This window comes from Trachypithecus francoisi, unplaced genomic scaffold (assembly GCF_009764315.1).
Source record: "Trachypithecus francoisi isolate TF-2019V2 unplaced genomic scaffold, Tfra_2.0 Lachesis_group8, whole genome shotgun sequence".
NCBI lineage: Eukaryota > Metazoa > Chordata > Mammalia > Primates > Cercopithecidae > Trachypithecus > Trachypithecus francoisi.
Window position 1 is genome coordinate 104445688 of NW_022681473.1, and position 17394 is coordinate 104463081.

The following is a 17394-nucleotide window of genomic DNA, read 5'->3' on the forward strand; positions in this document are numbered from 1 at the left end:
TGAAATGAGTTATGGAGCTGGATGGTGATGATGGTTACACAACATTGTGAATATATTCAATACCACTGAACTGTACACTTAAAAATGTTTAAGATGGTAAATTTTATGTATATTTTACTACAATAAAAACAATTGAAAAAAGTTCATCTACTATTTAAAACTTTCAAAATATGGTTTAAAAAATTATCTAGTGTAACCCTTCATGGTTCAGAAAAAGAAACTGAAACCCAAGAGGGGTGTGTTTTGGTTGCTATTGACAAGTTACTCTTGAATTAGCAGCTTAAAACAGTAATTTTACAGTGTTTGTAATTTTGCAGGTCAGAAATTTGGGGAGAGTTTCATAAGGCAGCTGTGACTTAGCTGCTGCAGTCGCACACGGGCTGGAACTGCAGTCATCTAAAGCCTGGGCGAGACTCGGTGGCTCACGAGGTTCATTCCCACGGCTGGCCATTGATGTTGGCCACTGGCTGGGAGCTCAGTGGGGCATGGCCTTGAACAGGAACACCTCTCCAGCATGGCACTCTGCGGGCAACTGGATTTCCTAAATAGGGCCTGTTTTCCCCCAACGACAGTGTCCCAAGAAACTCAGGCAGAAGTTGCACAACCTTTTCCAGCCCAGCCTGAAAAGTCAGACAGCATCAATGTCACTGTCCTATATTAGTGGAGTCACAAAGCCACCTAGATTCAAGAGAAGAGGACACAGATCCACCACCACCACCTCTCACTAGGATGAGTGTTAAAGAAGTCTGTGCCCGTGTTTAAAACCACTGCAGGAAGTAATTTGCCCAACAGAACAAAAAGTGGCAGAGGCCAAATTGAGAGCCCTTGAGCGCATCCTGAATGTGACCTTCCTGCTGCCGGCTCCAGCTACCCAACCAGATGGACTCCATCCTAGCAGCTGAACTCATCTAGGCCCAGTAGCTGACTCCAGGATGTTCTTCCTCAGTTCTTCCTCAGCTCCTTGTCCAGAAAGGCCCAAAAGGAGACTTTGGCCCCATTTTATGCAAATCTCTCATTCTCTAGAGGTGTCCTCTGGGCAGACACATAGGAGCAGACAGACTTGCAAGGAATTCCTATTGTCATCCATTTATTAGTCCAGCTAAGGATCACTGGGGACTCCTGGTGATAGCTTAATTACTGAGTCATGGCCGGGCGCAGTGGCTCAAGCCTGTAATCCCAGCACTTTGGGAGGCCGAGATGGGCGGATCACGAGGTCAGGAGATCGAGACCATCCTGGCTAACACAGTGAAACCCCGTCTCTACTAAAAAAATACAAAAAACTAGCCGGGCAAGATGGCGGGCACCTGTAGTCCCAGCTACTTGGGAGGCTGAGGCAGGAGAATGCCGTAAACCCGGGGGGCGGAGCTTGCAGTGAGCTGAGATCCGGCCACTGCACTCCAGCCTGGGCAACAGAGCGAGCCTCCGTCTCAACCAAAAAACAAAACAAAAAAAATTACTGAGTCATGCCTGCCTCCCCTACCCCACTCGCTCTTCCCCCTCCTCTGCCTAATTTCTCTGCTCACCCCTTTTCTTCCTCTTCAAAAGCCATTGGCAGAAACTGTCAGGGAGTTGATCAGATTTATTCACTTTAGACTTAACAGACCTGGGACTCCTATTTCTCCTTCAAGTTCATAAGGTTTTTGATTCCATTTACAGGTTTATTCATTTATCAGATATTCGTTTCAATTCACTTTAAACACCTGGCACGGGGAGATGGGTTCAGGGGAGATGCTCATCATTCGTTGCTGGGGCTCCTTGAGAGTTGTTGGCTGGGCCCATTCCATGTGGGCCGTGGCACTTCCAGGCATGGAGTGCTTTAAAGGGACAGGACACCAAGTCTGCATATTCCAAGCAGGGTGGGACTCTCAGGTGAACTCGGTCCTAGTGGCTTGGTGCACTCTTGGGTCCCTATGGGATCCCCCAGACTGGGTGGTACTTCCATTTTCTAACTTAGCAAATGCCACCATTTCAGATCAGGAGTTTCCTTTCAGTCTAATTCCTTAGGGCTAATAGGGAAAGGCCCCATTAGTGTCTTCTTGCACAATCACAGATCAAGAGCCCCAGGCTCAGCCTCTGCTACCTGCTCCCATCATTATGCCCCTCCATGTATCTCAGGAGAGGATGCTGCCCCAATCCTCCTAGAGTTAAGGGGCTTCCAGGTCTCCAAGGAGAAGCAATAGGAAAAGGAGTCACTGGGGAGATCCCCTTTTCTCTTCACAGGAAGGGCCTACCAGCTGCAGAGTCACCGCACCCTGGGGTCCAGAGCCCACCCACCACCATCAGGAAACTCCTTCACACATCTTCTCTCCACCCTCTGCAGTAATTTAAGCCCATTCATTCTCCATCTGCCATCTGTCCATCATATTCTGGAAGGAAAAAGGGAAAAAAACCTGTTATTTGAAAAACATTATTAAGCCTTGTTACTCTGATTAATTCCCCCACAAAAGATGTGCCAGATTCTTCAGCATTCCTCTGACGAACATATGCCTTCTTCCCTGTCCAAACTCCCCTAAAAAAAAAAAAAAAAAAAGACCCTACCACGCCCCAGCCCTGGTATGTGGGCTGGGCCCAACCCATCCCCTGCTCCCATGTGGGCCTCTGGTTCTCGGTGGGTAAGAGACAGAGAGAGTGGAACTCAAGGACCCTTGGCCCTGGAGATGAGAACACAGAGAAATGGTGTCCAGTAGCAGGGGCCATAGGGAATAGCTGGGAGAGGCAGGACAGCCCCATGTAGCAGAGGGGTGATGTCCTGGCCAGACATCTGCTAAAAATCAATAATTGTCCTCCCTGTCTTTTACTCTCCCAGACCACCTGAACATCCCTTGGCACTGATGGCCCTCTACAAATTTTCTTTCCATTTATTCCACCCAGAACAATTTCCTCTTGTTTGCAACCAAGAACTTGCCCTCTACTCCAAGGAACAGGAGGCCAAGACATCCTGTCCCTAGGACCTGAGCAAGCAGGTGACAGAGGAGGCTCCTGAGGTGCCAGGCCTGCCCCACAGCAGCCCTCCTGACAGCCAGGCTCCACCCCTGGGCACAGGCAAGCAGGTATGGGCACCGGAGGCCAGCACCTCACTCAGCTGCCCAGGCAACTCCATTCCCATTCCCGTAGCTAGTCAAGCTGCTGGTGGGTTGACATTGCGACCTCACTTGTGAGGGTCCTGGGACTTGAAGAGTCTCAGAATTTTTTGACAAGATGACATGTACAGAGATAAAATAGCTATAGTGCTTCCTGCCTTCAACCTTGAACTTGCCTCATACATCCTCCAAACACACACATGCACACACGCGTACACACACACCATCTTACCTCGGAACAAAGACAGGCAAGAGCCCAAGTTCAGGTAAAAGCTTATGCAAGGTCAGCAATACCAACCTTCTGCTCCCATCTGAGGGGGACTCTGGGAGGCCCCTTACCCTCTCTCAGCAACAGCCTCCCTGGCAGGGAGAGCAGGAGAGGGACCTTCCTTTATCTCCTCCATCTGTGAGGAGAGCCCAGGATCCAAGTGGACGTTGTCCCGAATGCTGTACACAACAGACGCTGCACACAGCTGGCCCTCCTTGCCCACCTTGGGGCTCTGCTGGAGAAAATGAATGTCCTTGGAGAGGCTGCATATGAAATGCAACTGCTCTATCTTGCTGACCTTCTTAAGGAAATAGAGAAGACAATTTTTTTTTCTTCTTGTCCCTGAAGCAATAGTCACGTGAGCCCAAAAAAAAAAAAAAATTGTAACGTGACTATTTCTTCTTTCAGATAGCTTGTTCCAGAGAAGTCAAGAAAAGAGGTAGGGAAGGAGAGATTGGAACTTAGAACTTTCTGGAAAGCAAAAAAGAGAGAGAGCATAAACAGAGAGTGTATCTGATTTAAATCAGGAGGTGCATTCTAGATCTACCTCTAATTTTGAGACCATAAGCAAGTCCTTTAACTTCTCTGGTCCTCGGTTTACACGGCTGGGAAATCGGCATAGTAGATGTGCCTCTGACTTCCAGATCTGAGGAGGGGGACTCTCTTGGCAGGCTATGTTTCCTTTATCTCTATAAAACCCTCCTCACTCTCCACAGTGCCCATCAGAGCAACTTTCACTTTGTGGATACTCAATATGTATGCATATATTTATCTAGATCCTGCCTTGTTCTAAAAAGATTTGAAGTGCCTTGTGTGTTCAATAAATGTGTACAATGAATGAATCAATGAATAGGCTAATGGATGTGAGAGTGCTTTGAAAAGTAGAAGATGAAAGAGATATATATATTTTTTATCAGAATAGTGACCCAGGAAGGCTAAGTGGTCCTTTCAAGGAGCAGAGACCCTCCTAGGAACTTTATCCCAGGGAGGGGCAATTTTATCTTAAGACCAGGTGATGGACCAATTGATCTGTGAAGGTGACACTATTCAGCATGACTTTTTAAAAGGGATTCCAATTTCCAGAGTTTTTAAATGCAGCCCTGAAGTTCCTAGCAAAAAGTCATGGGTTTCTGTAGGACAGTCAGCCTCCAGACTCAAGCTATGAGAAGGGGTTTCTCTAAGTACCTTCTCCCATCCACCCCAAGGTGTCCCACCACCTGCTGCCTGGCCCTGTTAGTACCTTGTGCAGGGTGAGCCCATCCTGGTCTTCCTCTGAAATTCTCAAGTCACAACAAAAGGTTCTGAGGGACTTGAGTCTGGGCCCCAGTGACATGGGATTGGGGACTGGGGGCACTGGGGGAATGGCTGTATGCAAGGCCCACAGTGAGGGGCAGCTCTGCAGAGCTAGCGTTGTGTTCAGCCAGGTCAGTCAGACACTGTGCCACAGCAGGACACTGCAAATGACTTTATAGTTATTGTTCCTCAAATTGGACACCCCCTCAGAGCTCACACAATATGAGATGAAACAGCCTGCGGGAGGTTGCAAGGAAATGGAACACTGGCGGAGGGGGGTTTTATTTCCCCCGACTAAGGGAAATGCTGCAGACACCATGCCTTCCTGCTCCTCCCCAACTCCACGGCCATCAGCTACTCTCCAGACATTTTTATCTGGATGGGTTCACTGTGTTTCTAGGATTGAAATGGACTACATCCCCAGACACCTGCCCACATAACTGGTGGGGTGAATCCAGCACTTTGGGAAGGAAGGAGGGGTTAATTAAGGGGAAAGTAAGGGTCGTTGCTGCATGAAGTTATGTCTGAGTCTGTATGTATTAACACATGGGTATATGTCTTTGCACACACAAACCAGCATCAATGTCTGTGTTTGTGAATTTGTATGTGTGCATGCATATGTGCATGTATGTAAATGTGTGTCATGCAGTGTGTGTGTGTGAGAGAGAGAGAGAGAAAAAGAGAGAGAGAGAGAGAGAAAGAGAAAGAGAAAGAGAGAGAGAAAGAGAAAGAGAAAGAGAGAGAGAGAGCACGCATGGCTTCCAGTACAGTGCTGTCTGGGCTCTGCCTTGCAGCTCTATGCCTTATTTTTGCAGTTCAGCCAGAGCCCAATCATTACCATCAGCTAGAGACATCATTTGGTGTCATTTGGCTCTGCAGAGCTCCTGTGCCAGTGAGGAAACCCAGGAGGATAGAGTTGTCTTTAAAAAGAACAAAAGTGAGAGAGAAACAAAAAACAGAGGGGGCAGAGGGAGGGGAGGGATGGTAGGTTTCCCAGAGACAAAGAAATATGTGTGGGTGATACTGCAAGTAAACTGAGGCAGGCCTCAGGGGGTTGGTTTGGGGAGGAGGCTGACCTTAGGAAAAAGTAAGGCCTTTACCTCCTTTAAAATAAAGGAGAATTTCTTTCTTTCTTTTTTTTTTTTTGAGACGGAGTCTTGCTCTGTCGCCCAGGCTGGAGTGCAGTGGCCGGATCTCAGCTCACTGCAAGCTCTGCCTCCCGGGTTGGGTTTACACTATTCTCCTGCCTCAGCCTCCAGAGTAGCTGGGACTATAGGCGCCCACCACCTCGCCCGGCTATTTTTATTTTTTTTGTATTTTTACTAGAGACAGGGTTTCACCATGTTAGCCAGGATGGTCTCGATCTCCTGACCTCGTGATCCGCCCGTCTCAGCCTCCGAAAGTGCTGGGATTACAGGCTTGAGCCACTGCGCCTGGCCTTTAAAGGAGAATTTCTATTGTCCTTGACCCATTTGAAATCATACCTTCTCACTTAACGTTTCACAAAACAGTGAACCTTTTAAAAAAGTTATCCAGAACTTAGGAGAAAGGTTGCTGGGGAGAATTGCCTCGGAGAAGATGTCCAGTTTGAATGCAGTCAGTTCCACATTTAGCTTTGCTTTGTACCTGCCTCTGTGCATAGGGCTTGAAAGAGCTGAGAGTGCGAAGTATGAGGAGCTCCATGCTCTGAAGGCAGATCATAGTCTTTAAAGGTATGTGACTTCTTGGTGAGCTCTGGGTTTCGGTCTACTGGCTTCTCTCTCCACTTCACAGTGCACCATGCCCTGCATCCTCCTAGCTCCAAGGACAGTGGCTTGAGTTAGAACAATGGAAGAGATTGGCTGATTGACTGGTTGGATGGAGAATGGATAGGCAGGAATTAGATAATCAGTCAAAGACCACTGACTGGGTGCAGAGGCCCCTATGATTTATCATGGAGTTAAAACTACAAATAGTGTCTTCATTGCCCCCACTCCAGAAATTTCTCCTTCCTTTGTAAATTCTCAGTGATAGAGTATTCATAACTGCCTCATTAACTTAGCCTTTATTGCCCAAGGAATTCTTAGGCCTTAGTTAGCCAGCATTGATGAAGACTCTTAGAAAGGACAGCTCTTTACCTTGGTAACATTGAACATGCACAGAGCATGGGTAAAAAACACAGAGCTAGACATGGTCTTTAATAATATCTACCACTACTTAAGACTGTTCTCAATTTCCAGTTTCTTTTTATTTAGAGAAACATGGAATATAGTTCTGCATTAAGAAGAGGAAAATTCATTGAAACTACAGCAGCAGGGATTAAAGCATAGTCGAATAGGAAGAGCTGATGTGCATAAACTGTGGTTTGCACATAATTGGTACCCTACAAATGTTGAATAGATGGATGAATAAATGTAATTCAGAGGAGGTAATCAAGAAATCACAACACACACACACACTTTTGTGTATATTTTAAATGTACTGGTGCTGCTGGGCAGATGAATGAAATATATGCTTGGGCCCTTAGACCAGCTGCATCTGGAAAACCAGGGTTCTTGATAAACACATGGATCCCCAGGTCCAAAGCCAGACTTTAAAAAACAAATCAGTATCTAGGTGGTGGGGTAGGACCCACAGACTTATATTTTCTACCAGGCATCTCAGGAAATTCTGAGGAACAACCTGAGGTCTTGGAATTGTTGGGTTAGATGTCCTGGGTGCCATGTTAGAGCAGCCTAGTGACATTTAGACCATTAGTTGATGCTGATATTGCTGCAAAAGCACTGGTGTGGGGAGCAGAAGATGTTGGTTCACACCTGGCAGCCAACTGTGTGTTCTTAGGTGAGGCATTCATTCTGTCTGGCCTGGGTATTAGTGGGGGAATTTAAATGTGTGCAAGAGCACATTGGAGATGTCCTTGAGATGAAGAGGACCTTCCTCCTGGCCTCTCAACCTCCTCTACGTATATGGGGATGAAGATCAAGAGGCAGCCGGCACCTGGATACAGGTCCAGCAACTGCATCACATACCAAGCCTCTTGAAAGAGTGGAAGGACCCAGACCCAGATCCCAGTTCCCTGCCCCTCTGACAGTCACCTAGGTCTCCCGGAAATGGCACTGAGGGGAAGCTCTAAATCACGTGCAGAATATAGTCGCTCTGTTTGCCTTTTTCCGCAGTAGATCCGATGATTTAAATTAGGTCTCGATTCTTGTTTAAATTATAGTTTACTGTTCTGCACCCTGCTCAGAAGTGAATTACCTTAAGCAGCGGTATTAATAACATGGTTATAATTAAGCCTCATTACTGCAGGCAGTTTGCTGAAACAAATTGCTTCTTCATTATTATTATAGCACCTTTGGTAAAAAGACATTTCCCCAGAATGCGACCTTGATGCTTTATATAGTAAAAGCCAAGATATGATAGAGATGTAAGGATGAATTAGCATCTTTTGCCTTCTCTATCCGGCTCATTAGAAGGAAAAGAACGCAAGTCAAATCCAAACAGCCTTGATGGCAATTTTAATCTGTATGAAATGGATAATGAATAGTTTTGAACTTTCTGCGACATTTTTGTAATGGTGTTTTATTTATATGATGCTACTATTAAAATGAATAAATAAAGAAAGAAATACAAACCGAAGAGCAGAGACAAGAAAAGCCAGGGAGGTCTCACCAGACAGCCAATGGCATTGAACTTGAGCTTGTTATTATCAATTGATTTGAGAGTTTCTGGCCCAGAGCCTGTTACACTGGGGGAGAGAAAAGGAGAGGACGGTCTATTTATTCTAATTCTGCTGCCTTACTCTGGCCTCAAGGCCTGGGAAAGAAAGGGGCCTAGAAGGAATGACCTAGAAACTTTGCAAACCAAGTTTGAAAGGCATGCAAACTTCTGAGAATGTGTGCAGCCCTAGGTAATGTTTAATGCCCTCTGGGGCTCTGAAGTTTTGGTGCTGCAGATCCCGCCCACTCCTCACTCAAATGTGTACCAAGGAGAGAAGCGCATCTTTGCAGGCTATAGGACTTGGCTGGGTCATTTCCTGTTTTGCTTATTAATTACTCTTTCTGGTGATATAGGACTCTGCAAACTAATTTTGTTTGGTGATTTACTCTCTTTTTTGTAATTAGATGTGGTGATTAGAATGCGCTTCGTACCACGTTAGAGTTTTCTTAGAAAGAGGCAAGCAGAGGCTTAGCAGACAGGAATTCGCACACAGGAAGAGCGGCCGCCTCCCGTATGATGAGTAGCGGCCGCCATGATGGGCCACGTCCCCCACAGCCCCCAAGTTCTGCAGGCTCCATCTGAACTTCCTGCCTCTTCCTTTCTCTGCTGCCCGAGATCCTGACAGGGTCTAATCCATCTCTCCTGACTTTATCTCCAGCTAGAGACTCTCTAGCCCCTGTGGTCGGTGGGGCCATAAAGACACTCTTTATTGGCATGCTATGTTTCTGTCACCCAGGCTGCCCCCAACAGAATGAGCAGCATAATCAGCGGAATAAATTCTGTCCTCTCCCTCTGGCTCTCTCCCTCCCCCACGCTTCTCTCTCGCTCTGTCTCTTCCTCAGATTCCCCCAGGGGAGAGAGTGGCCCTCACAAACCAACTGCCTAATCACAGCCCTGGAACCAACCTCTGGGTGACAGAGGTCCTTCCAAAGAGCGGGAGAGCCGCAAATGCCCTGTCCCAACCCTTGACTGTAAAATGCAGTTAATGAGAATGTGGACTTCTGGAGTCAGAAAGACCAGGGTCCAGAGTCCAGCTCCACCAGCTCCTCACTGTGTGATCTCAGGCAAGTGACCTAAGCATTCTGAGCCTCACATTCTTATCATTCCTAACTCACCAAGGCGTCCTAAGAATGAAACAGGAGAATATATCAAAAAATGCTTAGCAGAGTGCCTGGCACATTGTAAATGCTCCATAAGTGGAAGCTATTATTACCCTCCCTCCCGCATGCTTTTACTTCTTTCTCTGGGGAGGGAAGCGGCTCTTCTGCTATGCACCACAAGGCGATAACTCAGCCTTCAGGAGGCCTGGGGAAAGGTCAGTGGGCCAGTCGGGGGACTCTCTTTATTACACAAAAAGTTCCCAAGAATAGCTGGGCCCATCTGGAACAGGCCTCCAGGCTTCCAACTCTATATCCCTCTGTGGCAGGGCTGCTGAGCTCAGCCTGGCAAATGAATAATGATAGTTAAAGAAAAGGGACACGCAACTCTTCACAGCTTTTTTACTACCTTGCCTTTCCTGGAAGTACCTCTGTGGTTCATTACCACCCACCTAGAGCAAGGGCTTCTGGTTCATTTCTTCACCATCCACTGGGCACTCGCTATAAGCCTGGCACTGAGCTAGGCACAGTAGACAGCACCAAATGATTTTTACACAGTCATTGACCTCAATCCACTTACAACTTCAAAGAGGTGGGCCTATCTCCAGTTAGAGTCAAATCAGGAGGTGCAAGAAGCCAAAAATTCTCACCTGAGATTAGTGATGGCTTTTCAGAGGCACTTGAAACGTAGGTTAAATGCCCACTGGCAAGATAATCAGATACAGACAAGGCCATGCCAGCAAAGGACAGTGCCTGGCATGCTCAGGTAAGGGAGAATTCAGTGGGGTGCACAGAGCCCAAGGCATGCAGAGGGATGTTATAGAATCTGAGACTTGAAAGTTAGGTTGAGGCCAATTCTGAGATGACCCGAGAAGGTCATGCCAAAGAGTTTGAACTTATCCTTTAGGCCTTTGAGAGTTGTTGAAAGATTTAGGGGAAGGTGAATGGCTCTGCTTATATTTTTTGAAGCTTACCCTGACAGCAGCGAGGGCAGAAGCAGAGAGCCCAGACTGCAAGCCTGTGAGCGGGCCCAGTCACCTCAGCGGGAGGTCCTGAAGGCCTGAGCAAAGGCAGGAGCAGGCCCTACATTGGAGCTCCAGTGGATGTTGGGACTGGCTGTTCCATTCTCCCTGTGATGTTTCTAGCTCAGCTTCTTCCCCAGGATGATCTAATGGAGGCCCTGCCATCTGCCAGCCTTGGTATTTTCACCTAAGACTCAAGAGACAGCCCGGCACCTTCCATCCACTCCTCACTTTGCTTCCTCTTATCTGGACCTGCTTCAGGTCCTTCACCCTCTCTGACCTGCCCACAGTCAGACCTTTGGGTGAATGCAGCACCGCATCTGGACACAGCCTGGGTGCTGTTTGGGTTCTGCTGCCCTTCTCAGTGCCATCTCTGTGACAGCTGAGCATTGGAACCACGACCTCAGAGGGTCCCCCATGCTGCTCTCTTCCATCCTTCCCCATCATTGCCACAGCTCTGACCCCCCAGCACTCCTGCTATCAGGGCATTTGGACTTTGGAGCGATGGTGGCACGTTGCTACTGCAGAGGCCTGAGTGGCATTTGCAGCAAAAAGCCACGAAGCCAAGAGCTGAACTTTCACAGCCCTTCAGTCTCTTGTCATTTCCCTACGTGGCAAAGAATTGTGAGTCCAGTTGAATGATGGCGAGTGTGCAATTAGAGCAAAGGTTACTGCAGAGAAGAAGCTTTGCCATTGTTAAGTGAAGAGACAGGCCAGCCAGGGCCTCCAGGAACCTTTTCCTTGGGAGCTTAACCCCTAATTGACCAAGTTGCTTAAAAGCCTGAAATTTGTTCCTCGTAGGCCTTAAGAATTATCTTGCAAGGGAAGAACTAAGCCCAGCAACCTCCCTGACCTCATGCCCTCCCAGATCCCTGGGAGCCAGGCACAGTCCAAACCAAGAGAGAGGGAACCAAGCAGAGGAGAGAATCAGAGAGGTAAAAGAACAACCAGCTTGGTTTATCTTGCGGGTAGTTGTCTGATTTTCAGGAATCCTCAGCCGTGCATTTCTTATTTGTGGAAAAGAGCACCATGCTGTGTGCTGTGGAGAAAGAAGAAGGGATCACAATGAACTGAGCCATCCAGTTGGCTGCCTGTAGGCAGCTCTGGGCCATGGTAGGGATAAGGAGGAAGCCGGAGCAATGACAGCAACTCCACTTTTCCCAAGATAGCCTTGGTTGCATGTAATGGTGATATTAGATATTAGTGAAATGTCATTTAATGCACATCTCCTTGCATCAGAATAGAGAGACTTTATGTTACAATGCATTACTTCACTTAACACACTTTTTGGTATTTGTTATAACTATGTGACCCCCTAGACTCTGGTCTAGTAAAGATCAGAAACTGTATCATATTCATGTTTGATTCTCAGCATCTAGCATAGTGCTAATAGATATGGTAGGTTCCTAGTTAATATTTATTGAATCAATTAGTAAATAAACAGAAAGGAAAGATAAGAAAATAGATGAACATTTTTTTTCACATATTCTGTACCAGGGAGTAGCATAGGCAGTTATTACTCATGAGTCTTACACTAATTCTATTAAGTAGATAGCATCATCTTGTTACTCTCAGGAAGAAATTAAGCTCCAAGAAGTTTAAGACATTTGCCCACAACATATGGGTATTTGAACCAGTATCCATTTGGCCCTGAAGTCAGTTTTTGAATTGTCTGTTCAAGACAGGAATTATAATGTGAATGTTTTCCTGGCTCCTGAGTATTAATTCCTGCTTCTTTTAGTAACAATACCCCAAATTTCCTTTCCAGAGACACCTTTCCCTACTCTCAGTTCTAGTGCTTAAAATGCAATTGACTCAGTTCCCAGCTTCAGGGGGTCTTGCGACTTGGTAAACCTCTAAAACATGTGAAAGCTTAGTCCCAGCCCAGAGCTTTGTTCAGGGATCGTCACCTAATCCAGGCAAAGCCAAGAAAACACAATGAACCCTTTGCAAGAGAACTAGTGAGAGAGGGGCTATTTGTTGATACTTAGTACTGTCCCCACCATTGTCAGTTCTTCCCTAGTATGCAGGGCAGACAGCCAGTACATTATCTTTCCCAGATGCCCTTGACAGCCTGGCCCCTGTAAGGGTCCACCAAGGAGATGCTCTTGTTCAAGATGTAAAAGATAGAAGAGAAGAATAAGTCATTTTTTTTCTTCAGCTACATGAAGATTTGCAGGCTTCCAGGCATTCTCCTGTGAATCACTCACTTGGGCACTACAGGCACCTGAGATCACTAGTGGCAGCCTCAGTGAGATTCCTGCATCCAGACTTCGTGGAGGTTAGCAGCTGCCTTTTTGGTGTTTGCTCCTCCAGCCCTTCCAATGGTTGTGTACGTTTAACTTTCTGTATTGGATTCATTCATCTTCCAGATACCTAAAGTGGCTTTTGGTCTCCTCACCAAACCTTGATGATATGTTTAGGAGTTATCTTCTGCTATTACCAGGACTGCTAGCATCAGGGAAGATATTATGGTGGTCCTGCCGGGAGGCATCCTGAGGAGTCTGAGAATGAGTTCTGGAAGGCAGAGCTGAGGGATGGAAAAGGACTGAGACTTGACACCATTTGAGCCCCTGAATCTAGCTTTGCTTAAAGCCAGTGCCAGCCCAGGGCTTCTCAGCTCCTGATCCTAACTGGATTCCCTTTGCAATTGCTTCAGCCCATTTCCTCTTGCATTTGGCCATGGGTATCTACAGCTGAAGACTTTGACTGACTCATCCTTCACCCTTCAGCTTTCTGGCAGATCCTGAAGGCTTCTTCTGTAGGTGTTGGTTCCAGCTTAGAATCGCCTCTCAGGCTCCTCCCTAGACCTGTAGACCACCTAAAGCTTCTCCAAATTCCAAAGACCCAAGAGCAATGGTTAACTAGAACCCTGCAGGCCTGAAGTCCCACCTCCTCAGCCCTCCTTTTTCCTGATTGAGATTTCTTCCTTTTTAGATCAGTTTAGAACAAAAAGAGTTTATGCCTATGTATCATGATTTCAAAAGCAGGGAAAATTGTCTCTTTTCCTCCCTGCTATTCATAAAAGAAAACAAAATTATTTCCTCTTCCCCAACTTAATACCTGCCATTGCCCATTTTCACCTATCCCCATAGGTGACATTTTAAGATTCTGTGATTAGGTATCCATAGTTTTGTTCATTAACGTAGGACCTCTGGCCACCATTAAAATGCAAATCCCTTGGCAAAGCCAACACAATAATGTTTAGCAGTCAGCACCTCTAACGCAAAGAACAAGATTTCTAGACTCAAATAATGATCGTTTGACTTTTACCTGGTGGCCTCAGGCTAATTTCTTTGAGCCTCAGTTTCTTCACTGGAAAAATGGGAACAACAGATCTCCCCACACAGGGTCTTTGTGAGGGTTAAGAAAGCACCTTTGCTCATTGTGAAGTTCTGTTGCTGTGATTGCCATCGGAGGTAACTGAATCATTGTGGCAGTGATTGAGAGCTTACTATGTGCTAGCTACCATTAGCTCCAAGGAGGGTTATAATTGTCTATGATGGGATTCAAGACACACTACCTCAAAATATAGCACCTTGACATTTGAGAAAACAGCAGAAGCGGGAATATCACTGTCAAACACCCGCTTCCCCAGCCACTGCCTTTCTTCCTTGAAGCAGGCCATAAAACCTAGAAATAATTTCCTGCCCTTCCCCTGAAGTAGCCCATAAAACCCTCATGTGAGAGGTGCCCTCTCTACACCCAAAGAAAAGGAAGATCCTTAACTCTGATGACACAGAGACCATTAAAATGCAAAGAACATGGAGAAGAATTTGAACACACAAGCCTTACTAAGTTCCAATTTATTACCCTCAGCTCACACCACCTTTGTCCAGTCCTACTTCTCCACAACGATCTACTTCTCATCTAACTTAGCATAAAAATACACAGGTTTCTTTATTTCTTTTAGTCTTCATTTCTGAAGGCTCCTATGTCATGTAAAACTTATATTAAACAAATTTGTATGCCTTTCATGTATTAATCTGTCTTTTGTTATAGGAGCCTCAGCTATGAACCTGAAATAGAAAGAAAAGTTCTTTCTTTCCCCTACATCTTCCTATTACAAATATGGAAACTGCCACATGGAGAGGTAGAGCTACTTTACCAAATAGGAGGGGGAAATAGTATTTAAACCCAAGCAGTCTGATACTGAAAACCCACACTCCTAATCTTTACTTCACAGGGTGTCCTGGTCAAATATTTTACTGAAACACTTTGCATGTTCTAGAATGTGAAAAACAGGTGCTCCCTGGGAAGCAGGAAAGGGGGCTTGGTTGAGGAAAGAAAGTGCTGGGAGGTGTGGGATGGGAAGATGAACTATCCCAGGCCTACTTCCTGGCTCTGCTTGGCCCAGCCCAGTGGGCTCTTATATTCTTTCTTTTCCCAATTGAATGAAGTGAAGGTTTATTGAGTAACAACTGCCCTTGATTTTTGGAGAGACACAAATATATAGTCATATAAAGTAAAAGAAAGGTTAATAAGAAGAATTATTTTTTAGAAAAAGAAATTATGCCTACCACATATGTTCAATAGCTGCTAATTCATTTTTCTTTGTGTGTGTGTGTGTGTGTGTGTGTGTGTGTAATTGTGAAAGATATCATAGAAACAATAAAGTATGTATATATATGGACAATTCCCTCCAGTTTTGACCTGCTTCTTGGGGGCAACCTTCGGAATAGACAGGGCTGCGTGGGAAGAAGAAAGCCTGATTGCTGTTAGCTGTGGGGACAGGCAGGCCAGCCTTCCTGCCCTGCCCCTGGCCCAGCTTTCTCAGGAAAGGGCAGGGGCCAGCCCAGGGGGTTTAAGGGAAGCTGCCTCCTTCTGTTCATTTCTGGGCTAGTAATAATTTCCGGCCTCTTTATTTGCATGCATAATTGACAGCTCCTTAGCAGCTCATTAGGAAAGTAGGGCTCTTTGTGACCAACAAAAGAGGGGAACAAATCCCTGGGGGTAGGGGCATCCTTGAGAAACTGTTTGAAACTCTGAGAAAGACAGTAGACAGATTCTTCGGGACCAAAAGCACCAAGGAGCTTAGTAATCATCCCTGGCTGTGATCTTCAGCTTTTCAGCACTCTGCAGTGAGCCTAGAACCTGTGCCTGTGCCCGTGCCTGTGCTGGAGTCAGGGAAAGCAGGGACAGTAGGCTGGAAATTGTGGGGCCCTGTCAGCCTGCACACTAAAGGGAGTCAGCTAGTGATCTCTCCCCCATCTCCTTTGGGCCCAGTTTGGGCTTTCGGGTCCCCATGGCATGGAAAGAAGTGCCTGACCCCTTATACTCTGAAACCCCTTGCTTGGGAGGCACTGATGGGAGGAGAAAAGCACACATTTATTCTACAAACATTTATTGGTCACCAAGTACTGAACAGCCATATCTCACGTACTAGGCTGTCTTAACCCTCACAACAGATTTATGACAAAATCACCATTTACATTTATTTTACAAAAAAGGAAATCATAGCACAAAAAGGTTTACTAACATACTGAAAGTCACATGGGCTCTGAAGCCAGATCTTACCAACCCAGTAACCTTTTCCCCACAGCAGCACAATGAACAACCCAAGAGTAGGGTGCTACATGGACAATAAATTCTATGGGAATTCAAGGAAGGTAGAGGCCACTCTGAACTAGGGAAGCCAGAGTAGGCTTTCTAGAGGAGACAGGCCTTGAGTTAGATCTCAAAGAATGAGTAGAATTCAGAAAGACAGATGGAAATAGACATGGGATGAGGGTTGGGGGCAAAGGGTGGGTCAAGCAGTGGTTCCCCAGGAGAAAGGCTCCGCATACCCGGGAAGCCAGTAAAGGCTGGAGCACCTGCATCAGAGAATGTGAATGAGTGAGAGCAGAAGGCAAAGCTTTGATGTGTACTGTGACCTGAGCCTAGGGAACAGAATTGCTGATTTAAGAACTGAGGACCACAGCTTCTGGGAGCTGGGAGCCATAAAAGATGCTCAGGAAAAAATATGGTGCTTCAGAAATATGATTCCTTGCAAGACAGGGATCTTATTCACTTGGGGTCTAGGCAGCCTAATCTGAGTTGGCACTAGCTCTGAGCTTCAGGAAAGGGACAAGCTCTCTGGGCAGCTTCAACCAATTCAGTTCTCTCTCAAATCCCTGCAAGCTTTAGTCCCCTTTGCCTGGCGGTGCCCCCTCCAGCTGCCACCTCCTCCTCCAACCCCTCCGTTCAGATGTGCAATGCCCAGTGCTGTGCCCCGACAGCCCCACCCCATACCAGGGCCTGGCTTTATACACAACATTCTCTCACAGAATGTGCTCCCCTGCCTGCCCCTTCAGGAAACATGTCACCCATTCTCCTCCAGACAGACATCCTCCCTTCCCTAAGGATCTCCTCCTGAAACCCTGGCTATCATCACCTCCTAAAGTTGGATCTTTCTCTCTTCCCCCACTAGAATTTGTGTGTGGTTCTATTCACATTTCCTGACATATTTATTGGTATAAATTATTCCATCATTTTTCATGGATGTCTTCTCTCGCCAAGTAGATTATCAGCCTGGCATGAGCAGGGGCCGATCGCTCTCTTCCCTGCCAACCCTTTCCTGACAACCCCGTCCATGGGCATCTTTCCTTCCTCAGCCCTCACTGCTCATTTGGACACTAAGCTAGCTGTCACGGATATCTGTCTCCCATTCATTCCTTCACTCATTTGCTCACTTATTCTGTGCGAGTAGCAATGATTACAGAGGACCTAGACCTGCATCTCACCATCTTGAGCAAGTCACACCAGACTGCAGTTGCCTCATGTGTAGGATATAGACAAGAAGGACAAATCTGGCAGGAAATGTTACAGATATTAAGTGAGCTAAGGTTTATGAATGTGTGTAGCACAGTCCCAGGTACCAAAGCCAATTGATAAGCATCCAGTGATTAAATTAGTGAATTTCCCTAACCAGCATTCTCTGAGAAGCCACACAGCCC